At 40.3% G+C, this 26,305-nt stretch overlaps 1 long non-coding RNA gene and 1 pseudogene across 1 annotated transcript in view; one reads left to right on the top strand and one right to left on the bottom strand.

Moving 5' to 3' along the window:
- The window catches only part of LOC105470244 (uncharacterized), a 138,902-nt gene that overhangs the window by 9,176 nt on the left and 103,421 nt on the right, over positions 1-26,305 (bottom strand). The gene's annotated exons all lie outside the window — the stretch shown is intronic.
- LOC105470243 (5-demethoxyubiquinone hydroxylase, mitochondrial pseudogene) lies at positions 22,121-22,931 on the top strand (annotated as a pseudogene).

The following is a 26,305-nucleotide window of genomic DNA, read 5'->3' as shown; positions in this document are numbered from 1 at the left end:
CAAACAAAAAGACTGGTCTGAAACTGGGGCTATCCGAGCTGAACACTGAAAGCACTATACCTACAGCAAAGAAGTAGACTATTATTTAGGGCAATATTATGAGTTCAGTCTCTGGCTGGCTCAGAGAGGAACTGTAAACTCCTCTTTGCCATTGGTAGGCTTTAGGCTACACATCACTCGTGCTGGCGAGACTAGTTTCAAACAGATTCAAAATGGATTGCATATGATTCTAGAGGGTCTAGGGTCATTTAATAAAGGTGCTACTATGCACATGCTTGAAGCTTGGTGAGTTGTTTCTTTAATTCTTATAGCAGATGGTGAATCGGTCTTTGCTGAGAGCCTCATACATTTCAATGGGATGAGCAAAGTAGGTGAGGAAGATAGAGACCCTCATGTGATCACACTCGCTTCATTGGCTGGGACTCTCATCCTCAACATTTCCTTATGTTGAACAGAAATTCACTTTCTATGGATCACATCTGCACTTTGAAGGACACAGAGCAAAGGACCTTCTCTTCCCACTGACAAACTTTGGACTTCTGCTTTTAAGACAAAAACAAACAAATAAACAAAACCCCCAAACCCCACCCCCCACCAAACTCATTCTGGCATATGCCAGTTTCCAGGCCCCATCACCCTGATCAATCTGCACTGATTTGCCAACATTCTTTTAAAAATATGGCGCTACAAATGGAAAGTTCTTTTCTCCAGTGGCTCAGGAAAGACAGTCATGCTGCGTGCATGATGTCTGAGCAAGGCAGAGGGAGAGGGAAATGGAGATGATTTTAAGGAAGTAAGCTAAAAGACTAAAAGATGGCATCAAAGGTGGCATTGAGAGTACAAAGGACTGGGAATCATGGCTCAGATGTAAGATGATTGGGGGTTTGCTATGTCTCCAAGTGGGAAACAGGAAATACAGACCTGGAGGAAGAGTAAGAAATTAGGATGAAAGGTATAATTTAAAGGGTCTTCAGCCTGGATATAGGAAGTGGTGGCGAATTCATTCAGGAATGCGGGAAACTCTTACTGGTGGAATGTCTAGGACAGTCAGGCTGTATCAGATGTTTTCTTGGCATTAGTGTAATCTGATCTTTCCCACGATTTCATAAGGTGGGAATTAACTGCCCTAATGAAGAGGGTGAGGCTGATGAAAGTTAGGTAACTCACCCAGGGCCATCCAACTACTAAGTGGAAGGGCTGGGATTCCAACTTAAGGGAGTTCTCAGGGAGTGTAACAAGCACTTCAAGAACTTGTTCCCAAACCAGTGGTGTCAGGTGAAAATCACAGAGGAGTGGCAATGTGTGAAGGTTTCCCAGGTGGCCTGGAGACTGCAGATTTAATGCTTATGAAATGGAAGTCTACAGTTTGTTGGGAGTCCAGATAACACAGTGTACAGTGGTTAGGAATATAGGCTTTGGAGAGACCTGACTACGAATAACAGCTCTTTCCCTTGCTTGTATGTTCATGGGCAAATTTTTCCACTTCTTTCTTAGTTTCTTCATCTATAAAATGCTATTAATAATACCAGCATTGAAGCATTGTTACAACTAAAATTGTATAGTTTTGTATACCTGTATACAAAACTGTATAGTTTGTATAGAGGTCATCTATATAAGCAAAATTTATGTAAAGTGTATTTTATAGATAAGAAGTGTTGAATGTATATGCATTCAACAAAGGGTAGCTATTTCACTTTTCTTGTCTTGTCTTTTCTTTTTTCTTTCTTTTTTTCTTTCTTTTTTTTTAAGGCAGAGTCCCGCACTGTCACCCAGGCTGGAGTGCAGTGACATGATCTTGACTCACGGGCAATCTCCGCCTCCCGGGTTCAAGCGATTCTCCTGCCTCAGCCTCCTGAGTAGCTGGGATTACAGGTGCACACCATGCCTGGCTAATTTTGTATTTTTTTTTAGTACAGACAGGGTTTCACAACATTGGCCAGGCTGGTCTCGAACTCCTTACCTCGTGATCCACCCACCTCAGCCTCCCAAAGTGCTAAGATTACAGGTGTGAGCCACTGCACCCGGCCCAAGGGTAACTATTTCTTCTGTGCAAATTATTCATTTGTCCCTGGTACTCGACCTCAAGTCTCTTTTTAAAATGAGTAATAGGTATGATGACATTATAATGTGTCACCTTGCCTAGATTGAACTACATTTCCCCAAATTCCCTTCCCGACATGTTTCCAGTTAGGATGGTCCACAGAGAGATTTTTGTGGGAGATTTTGAGGGCAGAAGTGAAGCAACAGTCATTGTGTAGCTCACACACTTTGTCACTGAGTTACTGGCCTGCTTCACTGGTGTGAGCCAAAGCCAGGCCTGCAGCTGCCCCGACTTCTCCTCCAGCATCTCTGACTTCTGGGCCAGGTGTATGTGTTTAGCTCTGCGACAAAATGTCCCAGCTTCAGCAGGATATCCACACCGTCAAGGTCAGAGTCACAAGGACCGACAGGGCTTGCATTCCCTCCCTGTTGTCCATGCTGGTTTTCTCCCATGTCACCTCCAGCTCTCCTCCAAATGGCCTGCCCTGAGGACTACATATCTTTCTTAGTGAGGGTTGCCAGATTTAGCAACGACAAATCTGGATGGCCAGCCAAATATGAATTTCAGTTTAACATGAAATAATTTTTTATGGTAAGTAGTATGTTTCTCTGAAATTCAAATTTGACTAGGTATCCTTCTTTTTTTTTTTTTTTTTTTTTTTTTGTCTTTCCTAAATCTGGCCACCCTAAGAGAGTAAGAGAATAAGCATCTTGAGAAAGGTAAGTTTGCTGGGCAGAACCCAGCTGAGGCTGGTGACTGAATTTATGATACCAATTAATACCCAGTCGAGTGCTTTTCTCCAGCAGAGCTTAGCTGCCAAGGTGTAAGTAAGGTGGAAGACGAGCACTGGGTTTATCCAAAGGTGGGATTTTATCAGTTAAGACACACAAAAGAATTTATGGCAGGGTTTCCAAACTTGAGTTTGCAACTGGATCACCTGGAGGACTCCTTAAAACAGATTTCTTAAAACAGTTAAAAATGTTTTTTTTTTTTTTTTTTTTTTTTCCCAGACAGAGTCCCGCTCTGTTGTCCAGTCTGGACTGCAGTGGCGTGATCTTGGCTCACTGCAACCTCCACCTTCTGGGTCCAAGTGAACCTCCTGCTGAAATTATAGGCACCCGCCACCACATCCGGGTAAGTTTTTTGTATTTTTTGGTGCACTTTGAGGGGTTTTCTGTTTTCTCCTGTCCATCTATTATTTCCTCTGTCCTAATTTTGGACTCTGTCCTTCCTCTAATACTGGCATCTGCCTCCCTTTTAACCAGGCAATTTTGGGAACTCTGGTGTCATAAAACTGGTGTTTCTTCTGATTTGTGAGAAGCTAGGCATCAAAACAAGTGAAGGTGGCTGGGCATGGTGGCTCACGCCTGTAATACTAGCAATTTTTAAGGCCAAGGTGGGCAGATCACTTGAGGTCAGGAGTTGAAGACCAGTCTGGCCAACATGGCAAAATCCCGTCTCTACTAAAAATACAAAAATTAGCTAGGCATGGTGGCGTATACCTGTAATCGCAGCTACTCGGCAGCCTGAGGCCTAAGAATCGCTTGATCCTGGGAGGCAGCGGTTGTAGTGAGCCGAGATCATGCCATGGCACTCCAGCCTGAGCGACAGAACTAGACTCCATTTCACAAAACAAAACAAAACAAAACAAAACAAGTGAAGGTAACGAGGCCACAACTGGTAATGACTGCTCTGGAAAAAGCATCCAAATTATTACTATGTTTTTCTTCCTTCTGAGAAAGTGACTAGGAGTTGAAAGGGCAAAGAAGGGCCAGACGTGGTGGCTCACGCCTGAAATCCCAGCACTTTGGGACGCCAAGGCGGGTGGATCACCTGAGGTCAGGAGTTCAAGACCAGCCTGGCCAACATGGTGAAACCCTGTCTACTAAAAATATAAAAATTAGCCAGGTGTGGTGGCAGGTGCCTGTAATCCTAGGTACTTGGGAGGCTGAGGCAGGAGAATCGCTTGAACCTGGGAGGTAGAGGTTGCAGTGAGCCAAGAATGTACCACTACACCTGGGTGACAGAGTGAGACTCTGTCTAAAAAAAGAAAGGGCAAAGAAGGAAAACTGAGAGAAAGGAGAAAGGAAGCCAGGCTGTTGTTGCCAGGTGAAGATCTTCAGGAGCCAAAATATTCCCCTTAGGAATCTTCATTGCCAAGTCCTTTCTAAATCTTTGGTTATTTCATGGAACAACTCATTTTGTCCAATTCTCAAAGGAATATGGCCTTAAGTGCAAAGGACCTAGACTTTATTAAGTATATACTATATGGTAGTTACTGGACTGTTACTTTCCATGGGAAATAGATGTGCAAAATATGTAAAGTGTTCCATTTATTTTTAAGTGTGTACTTTTTACTTCTTTATGCTTTTATGTATCTTCTAAATTTTCTACAGGTATGATTTTCCTTCACTTATTTTAAACTTTTATTTTGAAATAATTTCAAATTAAAGAAGAGTTACAAAGAGTAGAGACAATTCTCACATATACCCTTTACTTAGACATCTTACATAACCATGGTACATTTATGAAAACTAAGAAATTAACATCTGTACAATACTATTAACTAAACTACAAATCTTGCTTGGATTTCACCAGTTTTTCCACTTACATCCTTTTTCTGTTCCAAGATCCATTGCAGGATAGCACATTGTATTTAGGGAATTTCTTCTATAATTAAAAAAAAAAGGCATACATCTCCTCCCTTTCTATGAGGGCATTCCTTACTGTTTTAGCAAAGGAATAAAGAGGAAAGTGTCTTTTACTGACCATGGAGTACAGGGAATACATGGAGATAGACACCTCTTTGGTAAACCCAGAAAGGAGGTAGGAGGAATTTTAAATAACTATCATGAAAAATCCTCATAAAGTTTAATCACACAAAGAAATACGGCCATACGGTGGGTGGGAAAAAAAGATAAAATACCTGGTTTCACGATGTAAAACTATGCAGAACATTCATGGAATAATTTTGACACATAAATCTCTGTATCACATAGTGTTTTCACAAATAGTTTCTTTTTAATTTTTAGGGCTGGATACTTGTATTTTCCTAAGAGGCCTCAATGCGCTCAGAAATGTCACTTTTTAGATTCTACAAAAAGAGTGTTTGGAACCTGGTGAATCAAAATACAGGTTCCAATCTGAGATATTAAACAGCACATCAGAATGTATTTTCACAGATAGCTTGTTTATTGTTTTTAGGGCTGGATATTTTTTTCCTAATAGGCCCCAATTGGCTTAGTAATGTCACTTCATAGAATTACAAAAAGAGTGTTTGGAACCTGGTGAATTAAAACACAGGTTCCAATCTGGCAAAGCGTTTTCACAGAGAGCTTGTTTCTGGTATTTAGGACTGGATATTCATTTTTTCCTTTATAGGCTTCAATGGGCTCAGAAATGTCACTTTGTAGAGTCTACAAAAAGCAGGTTTGGAACCTGGTGAATGAAAACACAGGCTCCAATCTGTGATATAAAATAGCACATCACAAGCCATTTTCACAGATAGCTTGTTTCTAGTTTTTAAGGCTGGACATTTGTTCCTACAAAGCCTCTATGGGCTCAGAAATGTCGCTTCGTAGATTCCACAAAAAGAGTGTTTGGAACCTGTTCAATCAAAGCACAACTTCCATTATGTGATATAAAACAGCAAATCACAAAGAGTTTTCACTGATAGCTTGTTTCTAGTTTTTAGGGCTGGGTATTTGTTTTTTCCTAATAGGCCTCAATGGGCTCAGGAATGTCACTTCCTAGATTCTACAAACGGATGGAACGTGGTGATTCAAAACACATGTTCCATTCTGTAATATGAAACAGCAAATCACAAAGCATATTCACGGATAGTTTGTATCTATTTCTTAGGCCTGGATATTCATTTTTTCCCATAAGGCCTCAATGGGCTCAGAAATGTCACTTCGTAGATTCTACGAAAACAGTGTTCAGCAGCTGGTGAATCAAAAACAGGTTTCATTCTGTGATAGGAAACAGCACATCAAAAAGCATTTTCACTGATAGCTTGTTTCTACTTTTAAGGACTGGATATTTGTTATTTCCTAATAGGACTCCATGGTCTCAGAAATGTTGCTTCATAGATTCTATGAAAAGAGTGTTTGAAATCCGGTGGATAAAAACTACAGGTTCCATTCTGTGATACTAAACAGCACATCAGGAAGTGTTTTCGCATATAGCTTGTTTCTTGTTTTTAGGGCTGGGTATTAGTTTTTTCCTAATAGGCAACAATCGGCTCAGTAATGTCCCTTTATAGAATCTGCAAAAAGAGTGTTTGGAAGCTGGTTAATTTAAACACAGGTTTCAATCTTAGATATGGAACAGCACATCACAAAGCATATTCACAGATAGCTTGTTTCTAGTTATTAGGGCTGGATATTCGTTTTTTCCTAATAGGCCTCAATGGACTCAGAAATGTCACTTTGTAGATTCTACAAAAAGACTGTTTGGAAACTGGTGAATCAAAACACAGGTTCCATTCTGTGATATGAAACAGCACATCACAAAGTCTTTTCACAGATAGCTTCTTTCTAGTTTTTAGAGCTGGATATTCATTTGTTCCTAATAGGCTTCAGTGATCTCAGAAATGTCACTTCGTAGATTCTGAAAAACGAGTGTTTGGAATGTGGTGAATCAAAACACAGGTTCTATTCTGTGATATAAAACAGCATATCATAAACAATTTTCACAGATAGATTGTTTCTTGTTCTTAGCCCTGGTTATTGCTGGGAGCAGGCCCCCCAAAATCTGGCCATAAACTGGCCCCAAAACTGGCCATAAACAAAATCTCTGCAGCACTGTAACAGGTTCATGATGGCCATGATGCCCACACTGGAAGGTTGTGTGTTTACGGGAATGATGGCAAGGAACACCTGGCCCGCCCAGGATGGAAAACCGCTTAAAGGCATTCTTAAGCCACAAACAATAGCATGAGTGATCTGTGCCTTAAGGACATGCTCCGGCTGCAGTTAACTCGCCCAACCTATTCCTTTAATTCAGCCCATGCCTTCGTTTCCCATAAGGGATACTTTTAGTTAATTTAACATCTATAGAAACAATGCTAATAACTGGTTTGCTGTTAATAAATACGTGGGTAAATCTCTGTTCAGGGCTGTCAGCTCTGAAGGCTGTGAGACCCCTGATTTCCCACTTCACACCTCTATATTTCTGTGTGTGTGTCTTTAATTCCTCTAGTGCCACTGGGTTAGGGTCTCCCCGACCGAGCTGGTCTCGGCAAGTGGCATCCATTTGTGGGGGTTCAAATCCAGGTTAAAGGGTCGCCGGAGCAATGGTTGGAACAGAAAACTAGCTGGAGGACACGCGAGTACTTTTAAAGCAATCCCCGTGGTGAGTAAGAAGGGGAGCTCGGAAGTGTCAAGGTAATAATGGGACAAGTGTAGGGTCTGGTTCATTCCACGTTGGAACTTTTTCACACTGATCATGAGGAGGAAGGAGAGTATAGCGAAGTAACACAAGAGGTTACAGATCATGTTTATTTACCAGCTAACGTTAAAGTGGTAAAGGAAGGAGAGGTTCATACCTACCCTTCTGTACCCCCTCATTATTATTTTGAAGAAAAAGACCCTCCAGACCTTTCTTTTCCAGAGGACACTGGGCAAAAAGTAGCCCCAGTGACTGTTCAAGCAGCGCCTTGAGCGACCACTCTTAGTTCTATTCAGGCAGGAATTCAGCAAGCTAGGTGAGAGGGTGATAAAAGGCTTGGTAGTTCTCTGTTAAGAGTACACCCCCCAGATCAACGGATTGAGCCTTTTCCTTTTAAATTCAGGAAAGCACATTTAGTTGATTATATCAAGGCCTGTGATGGTATCGGAGGTAATCTGCATAAAGCTACTTTGTTGGCACAGGCTATGGCAGGACTGAGAGTGGATAAAGGAAATACTCTGTTTCCTGGAGCTTGTTTTAACTGTGGGAAGCATGGTCATACTAAAAAGAATGTAGAAAAAATCAGCAAGTCAGGCTGACAGATAGGGGAAAAAAGAAAACTGCTGAGCCTGAAATATGCCCAAAATGTAAAAAAGGAAAACTTTGGGCTAATCAGTGTCATTCTAAGTTTGATAAAGAAGGGAACCCGATTTTGGGAAACGCCATGAGGGGCCCGTCCTTGGCCCCATTCTAAACCGGGGCATTTCCAGGTCAGGCCATTCCCTCACCCCTGTGCATTGTCTGTCCCCCGCCACAGCCGGTCGTGCCGCAGTAGATTTATGCTGCACAAAAGCTGTGGGCCTTCTGCCTGGGGAACCCCCGCAAAAGGTCGCAAGAGGAGTCTTGCCAGCAGGGTCCTAAAACTAGACTTTTAGGAAAGTCTAGTTTAAGTACAACTACTACAGGAGTCGTTGATTTAGATTACAATGGGGAAATTCAAATTGTTATATCTACTTCTGTTCCCTGGAAAGCAGAGCCAGGAGAGCGCATAGCACAGCTCCTGATTGTGCCATATGTGGGAATGGGAAAAAGTGAAATTAAATGAACAGGAGGATTTGGAAGCACAAATAAACAAGGCAAAGCAGCTTATTGGGTAAATCAAATTACTGATAAATGCCCTACCTGTGAGATAACTATTCAGGGAAAAAAATTTAAAGGTTTGGTAGATACAGGAGCAGATATTTCAATCATTTCGCTACAACACTGGCCATCCGCGTGGCCAATTCAACCCGCTCAATTTAACATAGTTGGAGTTGGTAAAGCCCCTGAAGTATATCAAAGTAGTTATATTTTGCATCGTGAAGGGCCCGATGGACAACCTGGGACTACTCAATCAATTATAACTTCTATACCTGTAAATTTATGGGGAAAGTATTTATTACAATGGGGAGCACAAGTTCTAATTCCAGAACAATTATATAGCCATCAAAGTCAACATATAATGCATGAAATGGGGTATGTCCCTGGTATGGGACTAGAAAAAAAAATTTGCAAGGTTTAAAAAGTTCCCGCCAAAGATTAGGATATCATTTTTGATGGCGGCCACTGTTAAGCCTCCAGAACCTATACCTTTAAAATGGTTAACAGATAAGCCAATTTGGATAGACAATGGCTGTTAAGTAAAGAGAAACTAGAGGCTTTAGAGAAATTAGTTACTGAACAATTAGAAAATGGGCACATAGCTCCAACATTTTCCCTGTGGAATTCTCCAGTTTTCATAATTAAGAAAAAAATCAGATAAATGGAGAATGTTAACTGACTTAAGAGCCAGCAATTCAGTTATACAACCTATAGGAGCATTACAGCCAGGATTGCCTTCTCCTGCTATAATTCCAAAAAATTGGCCTTTAATGGTCATAGATTTAAAAGACTATTTCTTTACTATCCCTTTAGCTGAGCAAGACTGTAAATGGTTTGCATTTACAATTCCTGCGGTAGACAACCTGCAGCTGGCTAAGCACTTTCATTGTTTTACAGATGGGTCTAGTAATGGGAAAGATACTTATTCTGGCTCAAAAAGCAAAGTTTTCCAGACGCCCTATACTTCAGCTCAAAAAGTGGAGCTTGTAGCTGTAACTGAGCTATTGACTGCTTTTGATATGCCTATTAATGTGATTTCTGATTCTTCATACATGGTTCATTCCACACAGTTAATTGAAAATGCTCAGTTATGATTTCATGCAGATAAACAACTCATGACTTTATTTACTCAATTGCAAACAGCAGTTAGGAGTAGAATGCATCCTTTTTACATCACTCACATTAGGGCTCATACACCACTTCCAGGACCTTTGACTGAAGGGAATCAAATGGCTGATCACCTAATTGCTACTGCAATATCTAATGCTAGACACTTCCACAATTTAACCCATGTTAATGCCTCTGGTCTCAAACACAGATACAGCATTACCTGGAAAGAAGCTAAAGCTATTATCCAGCGATGCCCAACTTGCCAAATGGTACATTCCTCATCTTTTACAGGAGGAGTTAATCCTCGAGGACTGGAACCTAACTCTCTTTGGCAAATGGATGTCACACATGTTCCATCGTTTGGGAGACTAGCTTATGTACATGTATGTGTGGACACCTTTTCTCACTTTGGGCTACATGCCAATCAGGACAGTCTTCTGTCTGTGTTAAACATCACCTTTTGCAGTGTTTTGCGGTGATGGGCATTCCAGCTTCTATTAAAACAGATAATGCCCCAGGCTCTACTAGCCAAGCTCTAGCTACATTTTTCTCTATGTGGAATATTAAACACATTACCAGTATCCCATACAATTCTCAAGGACAAGCCATAGTGGAAAGAATGAATCTTTCCCTGAAACTGCAGTTGTAAAAGCAGAAAGGGGGAGACAAAGAATATGGAACCTCACAGATGCAAATGAACCTAGCATTATTAACTTTAAATTTTTTGAGCCTGCCCAAAGGCCAGATGTCATCAGCAGCTGAACAGTGTCTACAGAAACCAGCTGCAAAGACAGAAACAGAACAACTGATTTGGTGGAGAGATCCAATAACAAAAAGTTGGGAAATAGGTAAAATAATAACTTGGGGTAGAAGTTATGCTTGCATTTGTCCAGGCCAAAATCAGCAGCCTATTTGGATACCATCAAGACACCTGAAACCTTATCATGAGCCAGATGCTGAGGAAGAGACTCCGGGAGGACCCCAAGGACCCCCCAGTTGCAGCCATGTCAAGGCTGACACTGAGGAGGACCCCAACTGTCATGAGCAACATCCGTCGAACACAGCCACCCACCTGGGGACAGATCAAGAAGCTGTCACAGATGGCAGAAGAAAACTTGAGGAAAGTGGGACAACCAGTCACGATGAGTAATTTAATGGTAGCTGTGATAGCGGTTATCATTACTATGAGTATTCCTTCAATAAGGGCTAACACAGAGAACAGTTCTACTTACTGGGCATATTGATCAATCTTGGCTGGCAATAATGCCTACATGCAATCACTCTATGACACAGTTACACATGCTTTTTGATCTCAGTATTTACCATAATAAATCTGCTCCTATAATTGAGGCATACCTCCCTCAAAAACCTATTTGTAAACAGGATTAGACCCAGTCAGAAATAATGAACATACTTGTTTAGGAAGATTGCTTTGCAGAACAGGCAGAGGTGCTGCACAACAATTCCTAGGGAATCATTATTAATTGGTCCCCTAAGGGGATGTTTAGCTTGAATTGCACCTCTCAGTCTGCACGCCACAGTTACACAATGTTCAGATGATCTGAACCAAATGGTCAGATGGTAGATATAATAAGAAGTACGGCAAGAGTTCCTATTATCTGGAACCATGGTGGTATAGTGGCACCTCAACCTCATGATATGGCCCACTCTAGGAGCTAAACACAAGGATTTGTGGAAACTATTAATAACTCTTAATAAGATTAAAATTTGGGAAAGAATAAAAAAGCATTAATTAAGGCACACCGGACCTTAATGCCAGGAACTGGAGTGCTTAAAGGAGCTGCAGACAAATTAGCAGCTAGTAACCCATTAAAATGGATAAAAACACTTGGAAGCTCTGTTATTTCAATGACTGTACTTTTAATCTGTGTTGTTTGTCTCTGTATAGTCTGCAGATTCAGATCCTGATTCCTGCGAGAAGTAGCTCACTGTCACAAAGCTGCCCTCGCTTTTATCGATTTGCAAATCAAAGGGGGACATGTTGGGAGCAGCCCCCAAAATCTGGCCATAAACTGGCCCCAAAACTGGCCATAAACAAAATCTCTGCAGCACTGTAACAGGTTCATGATGGCCATGATGCCCACGCTGGAAGGTTGTGGGTCTATGGAAATGAAGGCAAGGAACACCTGGCCTGCCCAGGGCAGAAAACCACTTAAAGGCATTCTTAAGCCACAAACAATAGCGTGAGTGATCTGTGCCTTAAGGACATGCTCCTGCTACAGTTAACTAGCCCAACGTATTCCTTTAATTCGGCCCATGCCTTCGTTTCCCATAAGGGATACTTTTAGTTAATTTAACATCTATAGAAACAATGCTAATGACTGGTTTGCTGTTAATAAATACGTGGGTAAATCTTTGTTCGGGGCTGTCAGCTCTGAAGGCTGTGAGACCCCTGATTTCCCACTTCACACCTCTGTATTTCTGTGTGTGTGTCTTTAATTCCTCTACTGCTGCTGTGTTAGGGTCTCCTCGACTGAGCTGGTCTCGGCAGGTTATTCTTTTATTCCATAAGGCCTCGATAGGCTCAGAAATGTCACTTCACAGATTCCACAAAAAGAGTGTTTGGAACCTGGTGAATCAAAACAAAGGTTCCATTCTTTAATGTAAAACAGCACAGCACAAAGTGTTTTCACAGACAGCACCTTTTTAATGTCTAGGATTAACATTAAATATTCGTATATTCCTGTAAGGTCTCAATGGGCTAAGAAATGTCACTTCATAGATTCTTCAAGGAGTGCTTCAAATTTGGTAAATCAAAACACAGTTTCTGTTCTGTAATATGACCCAGCACATCACAACACATTGTCACTGATAGCTTGTTTCTAGTTTTTAGGGCTGGATACTCATATGTTCCAGTGAGGCCTCAATGAACTCATAAATGTTACTCTGTAGATTTTACAAAAAAGTGTTTGGAACCTGGTGAATCAACACACAGGTTCCATTCTGTGATATGAAACAGCACATCACCAAGCATCTTCCCAGATAGCCCCTTTCTACTGTTTAGGGCTGAATATTCATATGTTCCTATAAGGCATCAATGAGCTCAGAAATGTCACTTCATAGATTCTACTAAAAGAAAGTTTGAAACCTGGTGAATCAAAATACAGCATCCATTCTGTAATATGAAACAAAACATCACAAAGCGTTTTCCCAGATAGCTTGCTTCTACTGTTGAGGACTGGATATTCTTTTTTTCCTAATAGGCTTCAGTGGGCTTAGAAATGTCAGTTTTTAGATTCTACAAAAAGAGTATTTGAAATGTGGTATATCAAACACAGGCTCCATACAGTGCTATGAAACAGCACACCACAAAGAGTTTTCACTGATAGCTTGTTTCTAGTTTTTAGTGCTGGATACTTGTATGTTCCTGTAAGGTCTCAATGGGCTTAGAAATGTCACTTCATGGATTCTTTAAAAGAATGCTTCAAACATCATGAATCAAAACAGTTAGTATTCTGCAATAGGAAACAGCATATCATAAAGTATTTTCACTGATAGCTTGTTTCTAGTTTTTAGGCTGGATATTCAAATGTTCCAGTGAGGCTTCAATGGACTCATAAATGTCACTAGGTAGATTCTACAAAAAGAGTGTTTAGAACCTGTAGATTCAAGACACAGTTACCATTCTGTGATATGAAATAGCACATCAAACAGTGTTTTCACAGATAGCTTGGTTTTTGTTTTTAGTGATGAATATCTGTTTTTTTTCTAATAGGCCTAAATTGGCTCAATAATGTCACTTCTTTGATTCTACAAAAAGAGTGTTTGGAAACTGGAGAATCAAAACACAGGTTCTGGTGGGCATGGTGGCTCATGCCTGTAATCTCAGCACTTTGGGAGACCGAGGTGGGTGGATCACAAGGTCAGGAGATCGAGACCATCCTGGCTAACACAGTGAAACCCAGTGTCTACTAAAAAAAAAAAAAAAAAAAAAAAAAAAAAAAAAAAAATTAGCCAGGTGTTGTGGTGGGCACCTGTAGTCCTAGCTACCCGGGAGGCTGAGGCAGGAAAATGGCATGAACTTGGGAGGCGGAGCTTGCAGTGAGCCGAGATTGTGCCACTGCACTCCAGCCTGGGCAACAGAGTAAGACTCCATCTTAAAAAACAAAAAACAAAAGCCCACAGGTTCCATTCTGTGATATGAAACAACACATCACGAAGCCTTTTCACAGATAGCTTGGATATTCATTCATTCCTGTAAAGCCTCAATAGGCTCAGAAATGTCACTTTGTAGATTATACATAACAGGTTTTGGAACCTGGTGAATCAAAGCACAGGTATAATTCTGTGATATAAAACAACACATCAAAAAGTGTTTTCACGATAGCTTGCTTCTAGTTTTTAGACACGATATTTGTTATTTCTTTATAGACCTCAGTGGGCTCAGAGATGTCACTTTGTGTAGATTCTATGGAAAGAGTGTTTGGAATCTGGTGAATCAAAACACAGGTGCTGGTCGGGTGTTGTGGCTGACGCCTGAAATCCCAGCACTTTGAGAGGCTGAGGTGGGTGGATAACTTGAGGTCAGGAGTTTGAGACTAGCCTGGCCAACATGGTGAAATGACATCTCTACAGAAAACACACACAAAAAATTAGCCAGGTGTGGTGGCAGGTGCCTGTAATCCAGCTACTTGGGAAGCTGAGGCAGGAGAATCACTTGAACCCAGTAGACAGTTGCAGTGAGTCGAGCTCATGCCACTGCACTCCAGCCTGGGTGACAGAGTGAGACTTTGTCTCAAAAAAATTCAAAAAATGAAAAACAAAACATGGGTTTCATTCTGTGATATGAAACAGCACATCAGAAAGTGTCTTCACAGATAGCTTGTTTCTTGTTATTAGGGCTGGATTTTTTATAGTAGGCCCCAATTGGCTCAGTAATGTCACTTTGTAGAATCTACAAAACAAGTGTGTGGAACTTGGTAAATTTAAACACAGGTTCCAATCTGAGATATGGAACAGCACATCACAAAGCATATTCAGAGAGAGCTTGTTTCTAGTTTTTAGGGCTAGTTGATGTATGTTCCTGTAAGGCCTCAATGGGCTCAGAAATGTCACTTCATATATTCTCCAAATAGAGTGCTTCAAACTTTGTGAATCAAAACAGTTTCCATTTTGTATATGACCCCACGCATCACAAAGCATTTTCACTGATAGCTTGTTTCTAGGGCTGGATATTTGTTTTTTCTTAATAGGCCTCAATGGGCTCAGAAATATCATTTTGTAGATTCTACAAAAAGAGTGTTTGAAATGTGGTGAATCAAAACGTAGGTTCCATTCAGTGACATAAAACAGCACATCTCAAAGTGTTTTCACTGACAGCTTGTTTCTAGTTTTTAGGGCTGGATATTCTTATGTTCCTGTAAGGCCTCAATGGACTCAGAAATGTCACTTCATAGATTCCTCAAAAAGGATGTGTGGAACCTGGAAAATACAACATCCATTCTGTGATATGAAACAGCACATCATAAAGTGTTTTCACAGATAGCTTGTTTCTAGTTTTTAGGGCTGCATATTCATTTTTTCCTAATAGGCCTCAATGGGTTAAGAAATGTCATTTCATATATTCTACAAAAAGAGTGTTTGGAACCTGGTGATTCAAAACACATGTTCCATTCTGTGATACGAACAACACATCACAAACTGTTTTCACAGAGAGCTTGATTCTACTCCTTAGGGCTGGACATTTTCATGTTCCCGTAAGACCTCCATGGGGTCAGAAAGGTCACTTCATAGACTCTACAAAAAGAGTTTTTGGAACCTGGTGAATCAAGACACAGTTTTCCTACTGTGATATAAAACAGAACATCAAAAAGCATTTTCAGATAGTTTTGTTCTTGTTTTCAGGGCTGGATATTTGTTCTTTCCTAATAGGTCTCTACCAGCTCAAAAATGTCATTTATTATATTCTACAAAAAAAGTGTTTGTGATCTGGTGAATGAAAACACAGGTTTCATTCTGTGATATGACATCACAAAGCATTTTAATAGATAGCTTTTTTCTAGTTTTTAGTACTGGATATTTGTTTGTTTGTGTAAAGCCTCAGTGTTCTCAGAAATGTCACTTCTTAGATTCCACAAAAAGAGTGTGAATCAAAACACATGTTCCATTCTGTGATATGAAATAGCAAATCCAAAAGTGTTTTCACTGGTTGCTTGCTTCTGACTTTTAGGACTATTTGTTTTTTTCCTAATAGGCCTCAATGGGTTCAGAAATGTCACTTTGTAGATACCACCAAAAGAGTGTTTAGAACCTGGTGACTTAAAACACAGGTTCCAATTTGAGATATGGGATAGCACATGACACAGTGTTTTCACAGAGAGCTTGTTTCCAGCTTTTAGGACTCAATATTCATTTTTTCTTTGTAGGTTTCAATGGGCTTCGTGGAGTCTACAAAAAGCAGGTTTGGAACCTGGTGAATCAAAACACACGTTCTATTCTGTAATATGAAATAGCAAATCACAAAGCATTTTCCCAGAGAGCTTATATCTACTTCTTAGGGCTTGATATTCATTTTTTTCCTATAAGGACTCAATGGGCTCAGAAATGTCACTTGGTAGATTCTACAAAAAGAGTGTTTGGAATCTGGTGTATCAAAACACAGTTTTCATTCTGTAATAGGAAACAGCATATCAAAAAGCGTTTTCACTGATAGCTTGTTTCTAGTTTTTAGGACTGGGTATTTGTTTTTTCTTAACAGGCTTCAATGGGCTCAGAAATGTCACTCTATCGATTCTACAATATGTTTGGAATCTGATGAATAAAAACATAGGTTCCATTCTGTGATACTAAGGAGCACAGCAGAAAGTTGTTTCATAAATAGCTTGCTTCTTGTTTTTAGGGCTGGATATTAGTTGTTTCCTAATACGTTCCAGTTGGCTCAGTAATAGCACTTCATAGACTCTGCAAAAAGGGTGTTTGGAACCTGGTGAATTTAAACACAGGTGTTTTTGTTTTTTGTTTTTTGTTTTTTTTTTTTTTTTCAGTTACAAGGTTTAATAGAGTGAAGACAGAGCTCCCATACAAAGGGAGGGGACCCGAAGAGGGTAGCTGTTGCCAGCTCGAATGCCTGGGTTTATATCCCGATCCTTGTCCCTCCCACTGTGCTCTCAGGAGATAGATGATTGGCTATTTCTTTACCTCCTGTTTTTGCCTAATTAGCATTTTAGTGATCTGATTGTTTGAGTGTGAGCTAAGTTGCAAGCCCCATGTTTAATGGTGGACGCAGTCACCTCCCCAGCTAGGCTTAGGGATTTTTAGTTGGCCTAGGAAATCCAGCTAGTCCTGTCTCTCAGTGCCCCCTCTCAACAGGAAAACCCAAGTGCTGTTGGGGAGGTTGACTGACGACTGCTCTAACTGCTTCCTGCTGAATTGGGGTGTAGTAGGGATTGTGCAATTGAGATTTCCTCGGGAGGGGTGCCTTTGATGTCATTAACATTGGAGCATAGGCTAGCAGGCTGGTCCAGGGGTCTGTGGTAGATCTTAGTTATGGACTGTATCTGGGGCTCCATTTGAAGAATGATTTGTAGTTTTACAGCTTCAATTCTGGGAGAGACAAACTTAACAAGGAGGTTAAAGATACAGGGACTGAAATGTATGGCCTGCAGTATAGGGGATTATTTCTTTGGCACACTTCACAGGCCCTGACTATCTGCTTGATAGTTTTGAAAAGGCCTGGTCCAGTAAATAATAATTTGGCTATCTGATGGGTGCTATCAATGCCTAAGTGGAAGGTTTGGTGAAGGATTTTAAGTAATTTCTATTGGTTAGTTGCAGGCAAAAGTATTTTTCCTTCTTTGGAGGCTAGCCATCTGTGGGGGGAGAAAAGTATGTCCTCGTGAGGTTTCCTATTCTATTTTTCTTGCTGAGCACTGGGGCTTGGTTTCCCAGAGGGGATTACCCCATACTAGGGGTCCTTCTATAAGCATTTCTGATGGAGGGTCCTGTCTTGCGGCTCTTTTTACTTCAGTATCCGTTTGGCGGTTCCCTTCTATTTCTCTTTTCTTTTCTTTCTGATGACTCCAGCAGTGTAAGGCTGCCACCTCTTTAGGTTTCTGTACAGCCAATAATAATTTCCTAATGGCTTCCTGATGTTTGACAGGTGTTCCCTCGGAAGTTAGGAATTCCCTTTCTCTCCATATCTCTGCGTGGGCATGGAGGACTAGGTAAGCATATTTAGAGACTGTATATATATTTACCCTTTTTCCTTCTCCTAATTCTAGTGCCCGAGGGAGGGCTATTAGTTTTGCCAGCTAAGCACTAGTTCCTGGAGTGAGGGGATCATTTTCAAGTATTCCATTATCACTGACCACTGCATACCCCACTTTTCAAAGTCCTTTTTCTACAAAGGAGCTTCCATCAGTATACAAGCTGAGGTCAGGATCAGTCAAGGGAACCTCTAAAAGGTCCCCTCGAGCGGCATAGTTTTGAGCAATTACTTGTTGACAGTTATGTTTTATCTTTTCTTTATTGTCTGGAAGAAATGTGGCTGGGTTAAGAGTTGCACAAGTACACAGTCGCAGCCCTGGTCCTTTACGTAATAGAGCCTGATATTTAAGTAAACGGTTGTCTGACAGTCACAAGTCTCCTTTAGCAGTGAGTATGCCGTTCATATCATGAGATGTCCACACAGTAAGATCTCTTCCCTGTATCATTTTAACTGCTTTAGATACTAAGACTGTTACTGCTGCCACTACCCATAAACAAGGAGGCCAACCCTTTGCCACTACATGAATTTCCTTACTCAGGTATGCCACGGGTTGCAAGCTTGTCCCTCGGACCTGTGTAAGGACTCCTAGAGCTATTCCTGTTTTTTTCTGTAAACACAGGTTTCAATCTTAGATATGGAACAGCACATCACAAAACATATTCACAGATAGCTTGTTTCTAGTTATTAGGGCTGGATATTCATTTTTTCTAATAGGACTCCATGGACTAAAAAATGTCAATTAATAGAGTCTACAAAAGCGTGTTTGGAACCTGGTGAATCAAAACACAAGTTCCATTCTGTGATATGAGACAGCACCTCACAAATCATTTTCTCTGCTAGCTTGTTTTCAGTTGTTAGGGCTAGATATTAATTTCTTCTTAATACTCCTCAATGGGCTCAGAAATGTCACTTTGTAGATTCTACAAAAAAGAGTGTTTAGAACCTGGTGAATCAAAACACAAGTTCCATTCTGTGATATGAAACAGCTCATAACAAAGCGTTTTCACTTATAGCTTGTTTATAGCTTTTAGGGCTCGATAATCATACGTTCCTGTAAGGCCTCAATGAGCTTAAGAATGTCACTTCATAGATTTATCAAAAAGAGTTTACAAACCTGGTAAATCAAAACATAAATTCCATTCTGTGATATGAAACAGCATATCACAAAGTGTTTTGACAGATACTCTGGTTCTAGTTTTCAGGGCTGGTTATTCCATTGTTCCTGTGGGACCTCAATGTGCTCAGAAATGTCACTTTGTAGGTTCTACATAAAGAGTGTTTGGAACTCGGTGAATTGAAAAACCGTTCCATCTGTGACATGAAACAGCACATCACAAATGGTTTTCTTGCCAGCTCTGAGAACTAAAAACAAGCTAGGTGAGAAAACAATCAGAGCTGGATATTCATTTCTTTTTAATAGGCCTCAAAGAGCTCAGAAATATCACTTTGTAGATTCTACAAAAAAAGGTGTTTGGAACCTGGTGAATCAAAACACACGTTCCATTCAGTGATACAAAACAGCACATCACAAAGTCTTTTCACAGATAGCTTGTTTCTAATTTTTAGGGCTGGATATTCGTATGTTCTTTCAAGGTCTCAATGGGCTTAGAAATGTCACTTCAGAGACTCTTCAAACAGAGTGCTGCAAACCTGGTGAATCAAAACACAGTTTCCATTCTGTAATATAAAACAGCACATCACAAAAAATTTTCACAGTTAGCTTGTTTCTAGATTTTAGGGCTGGATATTCAATTTTTTCTCTATAGGCCAAAATGGGCTCTGAAATATCATTTAGTATATTCCACAAAAAGTGAGTTTGGAACTTGGTGAGTCAAAACACAGGTTCCACTTTGTGATATAAAACAGCACATTGCAAAACATTTTCACAGATAGCTTGTTTCTACTTTTTAGGGCTGATTATTCACTTTTTCCTGTCTAGCCTCAATAAGCTCAGTAATGTCACTTTAGAGATTCTACATAAAGCATGTTTGGAACCTGATGAATGAAAACACAGGTTCCATTCTTTGATATAAATAAGCACATCACAAAGTGTTTCCACAGGTAGCTTGTTTCTAGTTCTTAGGGTTGTATATTCATATTTCTTAATAGGCCTCAATGAGATGAAAAATGTCACTTTGTAGATTCTACAAAAAGCGTGTTTGGAACTTGGTGAACCAAAACACAGGTTCTATTCTGCAATATGAAACAGCAAATCACAGAGCGTTTTCACTGATAGCTTTGTTCTAGTTTTTGGGACTGGATATTTATTTTTTTTTTAATAGGCCTCAATGGGCTCAGAAATATCACTTTGTATATTCTACAAGAAGAGTGTTTGTAACCAGGTGTGGTGAATCAAAACACAGGTTCCATTCTGTAATATTGAAAAGCACATTGCAAAGCATTTTCACAGATAGCTTGTTTCTACTTTTTAGGGCTGGATATTCATTTGTTCCTAATAGGCCTCAATCGGCTCAGAAATGTCACTTTGTACATTCTACAAAAAGAGTGTTCGGGACCTGGTGAATTAAAATACAGGTTCCATTCTGTTATAATAGAAAGTGCATCACAGAGGATTTTCTTTTCAGTTCTTTTTTTTCTTTTTTTTTTTTTTTTGAGATGGAGTTTCACTCTTGTCACCCAGGCTGGAGTGCAATGGTGCAATCTTGGCTCACCGAAACCTCCACCTCCCTGGTTCAAGTGATTCTCCTGTCTCAGCCTCCCAAGTAGCTGGAATTACAAGCATGCACTACCACGCCTGGCTAATTTTTTAAAATATATTTTTAATATATTATATTATATATTATAATTTTTTATATATTTTTTAGTAGAGACCAGTTTCACCAAGTTGGCCAGGGTGGTCTTGAACTCCTGACCTCAGGTGATCTACCTGCCTTGGCCTCCCAAAGTGCTGGGATTACAGGCATGAGCCACTGTGCCCAGCCTCGCAAAGGATTTTGAAAGACAGTTTGTTTCTAGTTTTAGGGATATAGATATATATATATCTAGATATTCTATATATATCTATCTATCTATATATATATATATATATTTAATTTGAGATTGAATTTTGCTCTATCACCCAGATTGGAGTACAGTGGTATGATCTCAGCTCACTGCAACCTCTGCCTCCTGGGTTCAAGCAATTCTCTTTCCTTAGCCTCCTGAGGATCTGGGATTACAGTTGCCTGCCACCACACTTGGCTAATTTTTGTATTTTTAGTAGAAACAAGGTTTCACCATGTTGGCCAGGCTGGTCTGAAACTCCTGACCTCAATTGATCTGCCTGCCTCAGATCAATCTCCCAAAGTGCTGGGATTACAGGCATGAGCCACTGCACCCTGCCCCATATTTTCTTAATAGGCCTCCATGAGATAAGAAATGTCACGTCATAGATTCTACAAAAAGAGTGTTTGGAATCCGGGGACTCACAACACAGGTTCCATTCTGTGAAATGAAACAGCACATTAAAAAGTGCTTTCACTGATACCTTGTTTTTAGTTTTTAAGACTGGATATTTGTTATTTCCTAATAGGCCTCAATGGGCTCAGAAATATCAGTTCATAGATTCTACATAAAGAATGTTTGGAACTCTGTGAATTGAAACACATGTTCCGTTCTGTGATATGAAACAACACATTGCAAGTCGTTTTCCTTGATAGCTTATTTTTAGTTTTCAGGGTTGGATATTCATTTCTTTTTAATAGGCCTCAATGGGCCCAGAAATGTCACTTCGTAGACTCTACAAAAATTAGTTGGGCGTGGTGGCATGCACCTGTAATCCCAGCTGCTCAGGAGCTCAATAAGCTCAAAAAGAATCTAAGTCACTTCTTAGAATCTACAAAATTAGTGTTTTGAACCTATTGAATCAAAACAAGGTTCTATTCTGTGATACGATCAGCACATCCACTAAGTCTTTGCACAGATGGCTTCTTTCTAGTTTTTAAGGATGGTTATTCATATGTTCCTCTAATGGCTCAATAATATCAGAAATGTCACTTCTTAATCTAAAAAAAATTGTTTTGAACCTCTCGAATCAAAACCTAGGTTCCATTCTGTGATATAAAACAGCACATCACAAATCATTTTCACAGATAGCTTGTTTCCAGTTTTTAGGGCTGGATATTTGCATGTTTTTCTAATTATTCAATAGGCTAAGAAACGTCACTTCATGAATTCTAAAAAATGTGTACTTGGAGTACTGGCCCGCTCCGTTCAACGAAGTGGGTTGCTCTTTTGTGCCGGCAATGAGTTGCGCCAGGGCGGCGGCGGCTCCCTGCCTGTGGCGGCTGCGCACGGGCGCCCGGCGGTCGCTCTCAGCTTATGGAAGAAGGATCATTGTCAGATTTCGCAGTTCAGGAATGACCTTAGACAATATCAATTGGGCAGTTGTGGATCGAATAATCTGGGTGGATCATGCAGGCGAATATGGAGCAAACCGCATCTATGCCGGGCAGATGGCCGTCCTGGGTCGGACAAGCGTCGGGCCAGTCATTCAGAAAATGTGGGATCAAGAAAAGGACCATTTGAAAAAGTTCAGTGAGTTGATGGTTACGTTCAGGGTCCGGCCGACAGTTCTGATGCCCTTTTGGAATGTGCTGGGGTTTGCACTGGGGGCAGGGACCGCCTTGCTCGGGAAGGAAGGTGCAATGGCCTGCACCGTGGTGGTGGAAGAGAGCATAGCACATCACTACAACAACCAGATCAGGAAGCTGATGGAGGAGGACCCTGAAAAACACGAGGAACTTCTTCAGGTGATAAAGAAATTTCGGGATGAAGAGCTTGAGCACCATGACACAGGCCTTGAACATGATGCCGAATTGGCTCCAGCCTATGCCGTCCTGAAGAGCGTTATCCAAGCTGGATGCAAAGTGGCGATATATTTATCAGAAAGATTGTAAAGTGTGTCCAGTTATGCCTGCCTATAAAAGATGATAGTAATTTACCAAGTGACATTTGCAGAGAAACAAGTGTACAGTTATCATTGTACTTTTGTACAATGTGAATTTTGTTAATTATAAGGTTTCTTTTTTAAAAAAAAACAACAAAACTGCAGTGTTGATTTTTCTCTGGGTTGTGTTTTCTGCCATGAGACCGACAGGTCACCAGCCTTGTTCAAGTCACAACAAACAAAGCTGAACCTTGTTTGGTCTCATACTTAATTTTCTTTTATATACATGTTTTTCTTTTACATATGTGTGTGTGTATATATATATATACACACTTTTTTTTTTTTTTTAGAGACAGGGTCTCACTCTTTTGCCCAGGCTGGGTCACAGCTCACTGCAGCCTCGACCTCCCAGCCTCAAGCAATCCACCCACCTCAGCCTTCCAAGTAGCTGGGACTACAGGTGTGCACCACCACACCTGGCTAATTCTTTCTATTTTTTTGTAGAGGCAAAGTCTCACTATGTTGCCAGGCTGGTCTCTAACTCCTGGACTCAGTGATCCTCCCATTTCTACCTCCCAAAGTGCTGGGATTACAGGTGTGAGCCACTTCACCAGGCTCATTTTCTCCTAAAACATCAAGGAGAAATCATTAATAATGTAACGGGAATCTTTAGGAGAAAAAACAATTTGGTTTACTGATAACAAAAGATAATTGGAAACATGAGAGTATTTGAGATTGGGCAAGCAGAACTATGAAGTCCATCAAGTAAGTCAAAGACCATCGTTTCCGTTCTGAATTGTGGGTGAAAAGGGGTGGGAAAGTGCTACAGTCTGGATGTCTATGTCTCCCCATAATTCATATGATGAAATCTTCACCCTCAAGTTGATAGAAGGTGGGACCTTTGGGAAGTGTGAGGTTATGAGGGTGGAGCCCTCATGAATGGGATCAGTGCCTTATGAAAGGTCCTAGAGAGACACCTCATCCTCTCCACAGTGTGAGACTTCAAGGGGTGTGGGCTCTGAGGAAGCAGACCCTTCACAAGCACACATCAACCAGCACTTTGATCACCGACTTCCCAGCCTCTAGGACTGAGCAATAAATGTTTGATGTTTATAAGCCACCCAGACTGTGGTATTTTTTTTTTTTTTTGAGACAGAGTCTCGCTCTGTCACCTAGGCTGGAGTGCAGTGGCGCGATCTCGGCTCACTGCAAGCTCTGCCTCCTGGGATCACGCCATTCTCCTGCCTCAGCCTCTCGAGTAGCTGGGACTACAGGCGCCCGCCACCACGCCCGGCTAATTTTTTTGTGTTTTTAGTAGAGACGGGGTTTCACCGTGTAAGCCAGGATTGTCTGGATCTCCTGACCTCGTGATCCGCCTGCCTCAGCCTCCCAAAGTGCTGGGATTACAGGTGTGAGCCACCGCACCCGACTGACTGTGGTATTTTGTTACAGCAGCCTGAACAGACTAAGATGGGCGTGTTGCTTCCATCAAAGACTATACTAAGTTGTGGATTATTTGTGAAATTGAATTACAATCTTATCTTTTCCTTAAGGTCTTTTGCCACCCCCCTCCCCCAAAAAAAACCCAAACTGATTCAAATTTTCATACTTTAATGAAATATTTTATAATTTGCAAATTTTTAAGTGATGTATGAAAAACCTAGATCAGTGGATCTCCTCTCTGGCTGCCCATTAGAATGTCCCATGGAGATTAAACTTTTTTCTTCAGTTTGTGGACCAAGAGTTTTGATTTATTTAGGGTGGAGTTCAGGGTCAGAATGGTTTCAGAAGCTCCCAGGTGATTCTGGTGTGAGTTGGAGCTGCAAGGCGCTGAACTAGATTATAAGATGTTTCTGGGAAAGAACCACATTTTAGGAATTTGCCTCCCACCCAGTCCTCTGCGTTTAATCAGCACCTGATGACTTGGCAGGACTTGCCCCACCAGGGTCTGGCTTTGAAGGGTAGTGGACACCAGGATCATTTGGATTAATCCTCTGCTACCTCTCTCTCTTCCTCAACCAAGAGTGAATTTAATTTTACGTAATTGGGTGAAAGTCTACGAATCATAATTGTAATAAATTAAGGCTGGGTGTTTGTTTGAAATTAGATAAGATAAACCTAAAGGTTTGAACAAGTTGTGGATGGTTTGTAAAAATTAATCTTATAAAATAAATGCTCTGTGTGAACATACTGATTAAATTCAAAGGGATATTATTTGATTTTTCTTTAAATTGAACCTTGAAATAAAAGCACAACAAGGTTTTCTTAAGGCATTGGTCTGCTCTTTAACAAGAATTTGTAAAGGGTTATAAAAGGTTTACAAGAATCTCACCTCATGTTCAAACTAGTTAAGATTGGATAGATTTATCTATAAGGTATTACTAAAAATTGGGGATGACATTAATAGTAGACTGATGCAAGGATGAAATTTGACTGTCTTGAACAAGATTTTTATGTAACAGTAAAGGATAATGAAAGATTTTTGTTTGCCTTGCAAATAAACTACCAAAAAAAGAAGGGAAAGGCAAGAGACAAATTGTTTGGAAAGTTGTCTTCCCTTTTAATGAGTAAAGGTTTTGTGCCTTAAAAAAAAAAAAAAAAAAAAGTACTTGGAGCCTGTCTAATCAAATGGTAGGTTCTATACTGTAATACAGAACAGCATATCACAAAGTGTTTTCACAGATAGCTTGTTTGTAAATTTTAGGGCTGGATATTCATATGTTCCTATAAAGGCACAATAGGTTGAGAAATGTCACTTCTTATATTCTAAAAAAATTGTTTGGAACCTCTTTAATCAAAACCAAAGGTCAATCTTGTATTATGAAACTGCACATTCCAAAGCACTTTCACAAACAGCTTGTTTCTAATTTTTAGGGCTGTATATTCAAATGTTCCTATAAGGGTTCAATAGGCTAAGAAATGTCACTTGTTAGATTCTGCAAAAAGAGTGACTGGAACTTGTTTAATGAAAACCCAGGTTCAGTCTCCAAATATAAAACAGCATGTCACAAAGCTCTTTCACAGATAGCTTCTTTTTACTTGCTAGGGTTGGATATTTGTATGTTCCTCTAAAAGCTCAATGGGCTCTGAAATGTCATTTCTTAGATTTCTACAGAACACATGTTTAGAATCTGTTCAATCAAAGCATTGATTCCACTCAGTGATAGAAAACAGCACAACACAAACCATATTCACACACAGCTTGTTTATAATTTTTAAAACTGCATATTCATATTTACATACAGGCCTCAAACCTCTGAAATATTATTTTCTGGATTCTACAAAACATGTATCTGGATCATTTGTAATGACAACACAAGTTGCATTCAGTAATATAAAGTGGCACATCACAAAAGTTTTTCACAGATAGCTTGATTTTAGTTTTGAGGGCTGAATATGCATATGTTCCTATAAGGGCTCAATGTCCTCAGAAATGTCCTTTCTTAGATTCTACAAAACATTTGTTTGGATACCGTTTGCCTTTGACACATTTTATTCTAAGTATAAA

The sequence above is a fragment of the Macaca nemestrina genome, chromosome 2 (genome assembly GCF_043159975.1).
Source record: "Macaca nemestrina isolate mMacNem1 chromosome 2, mMacNem.hap1, whole genome shotgun sequence".
In the NCBI taxonomy this organism is placed as follows: Eukaryota; Metazoa; Chordata; class Mammalia; order Primates; family Cercopithecidae; genus Macaca; species Macaca nemestrina.
Note: the sequence above shows the minus strand (reverse complement) of the source record. Positions and strands in the feature narration are given on the sequence as shown.